Source organism: Danio rerio, chromosome 9 (genome assembly GCF_049306965.1).
Source record: "Danio rerio strain Tuebingen ecotype United States chromosome 9, GRCz12tu, whole genome shotgun sequence".
NCBI classification, from domain to species: domain Eukaryota; kingdom Metazoa; phylum Chordata; class Actinopteri; order Cypriniformes; family Danionidae; genus Danio; species Danio rerio.
This window is the reverse complement of record NC_133184.1, coordinates 42819208-42824169: the sequence shown is the minus strand read 5'-3', so window position 1 is coordinate 42824169 and position 4962 is coordinate 42819208.

Here is a 4962-nt window from a genome sequence, read left to right as displayed (position 1 = left end):
ACATGTTTTGTTCTGTCGCTTTCATTACATTTATTGTTTGTATTTGTAAAATACTTTGGATACAAACATCTGTCCAATAGTTTGTAAATGTAAATATAAGATGCAACTAATGAAATAATAAAACAAACAAAATAAACTGCTGTACGTAATTAGAAATACTTACTTTAGTTTAATGGTGTTCAAACCAAAACAACTTATATTAAGACATTGATAATATACAGTATGACATGTCATTATTATCAGCAATTAGGGGTTGGCGGCAGCGCACTTCGTTGTTTTGCAGTTAATTCAAACAGCCCTGTATCCTGAATGTAAGTCAGTTTATCAAAATGAGGATCCCTGGCATGTTTGTTTAGTTTATTGCGGTCCCGTGTACTCTCGATTTTCTTGAACTTCTCCAGTTTGACATTTTTTGGCATGTCTCTCTTTCTCTTGCGTTATGTGTCTCTCTCTCAAGTTGTCTCGTAAAGCGATACCACAATAATGGCGCAGCTGTGACGTCACGCACAAGAAATGCACGTGACCGACAAAGACCGTATTCATCTGTCTCCATATTCTACTGCATCCCAGAATATTATCCAGCACAAAAAATTTAAAATTATATATTGAATATATTTAATATGTTTTTGTCCACAGCAGACGGCAACTCGCCGTGACGCAGATTCCCGAGTCTGTGCTCCAATGAGGTGAGCCCTCTTCAGCATGACAACGAGACTCACAGCAGTGACGTGTCTTGTAAAAATTTGCATCTGCATTCCTATAAAGCTCGCTGGTTCTCACTCAGCGTCGTCAGTTCGCTCGGTGTTGCTGTTTGTACTTGACCAAGGTGAGTTCAATACCGACGGTACGAGTGGAGCCACGTCAATCTCACGAAGTCCGCTTTGTGAAGCTTCTCTCAGGCCCGTCTGTGCTGTAGTTCCTAGCAGTTTGCGTACATTAACGCAATATCGCAAAGAACATTACGTGTGTTGTTCGAAATGTGCCGTTGAGCACCATCCAGTGAATACTGGCACGGCCTGGCGCCCGGTTTTCTTGTGCACTTCCTGGGGCAAGGGGCCTTTTAAGCCCTAGGCAGGGAACAAACAAGCCCTTAGGACCCTCAGGGAAATACGGGGGGCCGTAGTGGGACCTCACTGCGAGGGTTATGGTGGGTGGGAGACTGGGAGTAGCAAGGCTCACTCATCGTCTGTTTTAAACTATAGTTTCAAACTTTAGTTTACTATAGTTTGAAATAGAAACCATGGTAACTGTTATGATTTAACTTTATGCAAAGAGCTTAGAATGACCAAGAGGCGACACTCAATAGAACGTTCCATTGAACCGCAGCGCCCAGCAACAGCCCCGGATTCCGCCATTTTGAAGTGAAAGCAAACGGCCGTCCATTGGATTTTATTGCTGTCGCGATTGCAAGCAGCTGCTTTGTTTTTAATTAATTTTTTCAAAAACCGCGTTAAAGCTGAGAGTCGTCAATACAATACTTATTATCAAAAGTGTTGATGAAAAGGCCGCCGCACCATCTAGTGTCTGTTTCCCAAATTGCACTAGATTGTCGCCTCTTGGTGATTCTATGCTCTTTGCTCTGTCTGACTGTTGTAATGTTTTGCTTTGTTTTTCAGCTCAGTTGTTGAGCAAAGAAGGACAACCGTTGAAGACAACAGTTGAAGACAACCGCGGGTTATAATAACGAGCGTGCGCATTATAATGTTTCCAGGCTGTTTTCTGAAAGTTTATCTCGTTTAGATAAGTTTGCAGGTCAAACAAAATAAACTACTCTTTCTAAACACCTGTCTCGTGTTTTATTTGTCTTCTACAGCAATACACTGTCATATAAGTCTGTTGATTGCATTTGTATGCAACATGGTTTGACAAACCAGTAATCTAACAAATACATAGTTGTTATAAATATACCTTCATTAGTCAACATTTGGTGAAAGGAATAAAAAGTTAATCAAATATGTCCTAAGATATAACGGTAATGTTATAGTTGTTACATAATTGTAATTATTATTATTCTGTATGTTTAAAACCTGCAGATTTACTATATATTTAACATGTAATAACCTTACTGTTTTTCAGAAATTTGCTTAATAAAATGTCCTAAGACAAGAATGGGAGTTGAATTGGTTTTATATCAACTTACTGTAGGTTTTACAGGAGATATAGGCTACCTATAATCATAATATTAGTAGTCAGAGGTTTTAATGACCCAAATTAAGTAAAACGTCTCTTAAGTACTTTTAGCACGCATAGGTCAAATTTGAGTATATAAAATACAGTTTCCAACAACAAAATTTTGTTTTGTGAAAATGACCAGTGTGGTGGTGAGAAAAAAAGTTCTGATTTATCTGATTTATTTACATCCTTTATTTATTTACATCATTTAATGGAAACATTTAATTGAATTGACAATCTCGAAACCATCCCCATCATTTGGTGGGCTAAATCAAGGATTACCTTGGCCCAACTTTGGCCCCCGGGCCCTAGTCTGGGCATCTCTGGTGTAGGTAAACAGTTAATGTTTACAAAATTTAAAAAGTGTGACCAAAATTTGTATTGGAGTTTACTTTGATCTCATATTTAATGTTGATGTGTTTTGTAATGTTTTCATAGTCATAATGTTGTCATAATGTTGACAACTTTTTTTTAATTGTTTTTTATTTAATTGCATTAAAACCAATTCGATCTTCTGACCCAAAACATCATAATAACGAATAATTATAATAATTTAAATCCATTTTTTATCCATACATAACAAATGAAAATTCAATATTTGATTCTGCACTTACTAATCACCATAGTATATTTATTTTACTTATTTGACATGTAGTAAAAATGTGCAGCTTTTATCATGGTTTAATGACTGAATAATCTTTTGTATTATGTATAATTTTAAACATGCATCTTCCTAAAAGTGACAAAGCCTCTGTCACCAAAAATGATGACCTCATGGCTCAGGATTGTGGATTTAAGATTGCGGCTTTAGTGTTGCGGGAGGAAAAATGAAAAGACTCTATTGTACAGTAAATACTACTCCATCTGATGGATTTAACACCTTTTTAAGTAAGACAGTAAAAGCCGAAGAGATTGGACTAAACTCATTTCCCCCACAAGATTAAAAGCAAACTGTTCTTGAACATGTTTTTGAGGATATTCTCTTGTTACAGAGCGACAGAAATATTTAGACTAGGTGGATTGCATACACCATGGGCTTATGATATCATGTTCATTTTCTTTATCCCACCTTAAGGAGATAGTTTGGCCAAATCTGAAAATTCTGTCATCATTTACTAGTTTCAAAAGTTTGAGTTTTTTTTCTCTGTTAAACACAAATGAAGATATTTTGAAACATGTTGAGAACCTGTAACCATTGACTTCAGTAGTGTTTTTCCTATAGAAGTTGATGGTTAAAGGTTTTTAGATTTCTTCAAAATATCTTCTGTTGTGGAACAGAATAAAGAAACTCATAAAGGTTTAGAACCCCATGAGACATTGTTTTATTACCAAACTATTATTTTTTTGACTGTGAAGTCCTTTAAAGATGGTAGAGCAGGGGTGTCCACACTCAATCCCGGAGGGCCGCTTTCCTGCAGACTTTAGCTCCAACTCTAATCAAGCTCTTACTAGATATACTAGAAACTTCCCAGCAGGTGTGTTGGAGCTAAACTTAGCAGGACACTGGCCCTCCAGGACCAAGGTTGGACACCCCTGTGGTAGGGTCAGGACAGTCCTAAAGGGCTTACGCATATTGGGGGCCCCTAGAGATATGATTCGGGGTTCATGCACAACCCCCCACCCCTCTCTTCGCTTCACTTTAGAGCATTATTCCTATGTACAAAATTTAGGAGGGATACAGTGGCTCATTGGTTAGCACTGTTGCCTCACAGCAAGAAGGTCGCTGGTTCGAGTCTTGACTGGGTCAGTTGGCATTTTTGTGTGAAGTTTGCATGTTCTCCCATGTTGGTGTGGGTTTCCTTCTGGTGCTCCGGTTTCCCCCACAGTCCAAAGTCATGAAGTATAGGTGAAATAAATAAACTAAAATGTCTGTAGTGTATAAGTGTGAATGAGCGTGTATGGATGTTTCCCAGTACTGGGTTACAGCTGGAAGGGCACACGCTGTGTAAAACATATGCTGGATAGGTTAGTAGTTCATTCCGCTGTGGCGACCCCTGATGAATAAAGGAACTAAACTGAAAAGAAAATGAATGAATGAATGTCAAACTTGTTTTCTAAGGACCAGTGCAATTTGTTTTTACTTGCCCCATTACAATTCAAACACTTATTTATAAACAAAATAAGTTTATTTTAAGAAAGATAATTGAACCAAATTGGTAAAGAGTTTTAGAATATACAATTTAGTTAATTGTTTTTTTAGAATAATTGTTATTTGTACCGATTAAATAGCTTTACATGGACAAAAAAATTAACACCTGTTTAAAATTATTTAAGACCTGTAACACCCTTTTAAGTAAAGTTTTAAAAGGCCTAAAATGTTGTTTTTGAAATGTAAGACTTTTAAAGTCCCTGCGGACACCCTGAACAATTTTTCCATTAAGATGAGCATTATTTGTTCATCTTGAAAGTTAAATGCAAACAATCCTCTTTAGGATAGCTCTCAAATTACTGAGGATAAACCAAAATATTTGGATAAGATAATGTACGCCTAGAGCTATGATAGGCTTTGTTTATTACCATCTTATCGTACATTAGAAGAATGGCAAAATATGATATAAGATAATATGATAATATCAGGTTTAGATAGATGGGCTAGCCGCTGTTTCGCGATGAAAAGTCGTTAATATCCGGGTAAAAACTCTATTTGAAAGCATTCGACGTATTTGAACCGTATTTGACCACATTACTTAGATTCCCTGTTTCATTCAACAACGCGTCTTTGTTTAGATGCTGCAGATTTATCCACCCAACATTATTCTTTAACAGGCTTTGTTTATGGGGGATAATGGG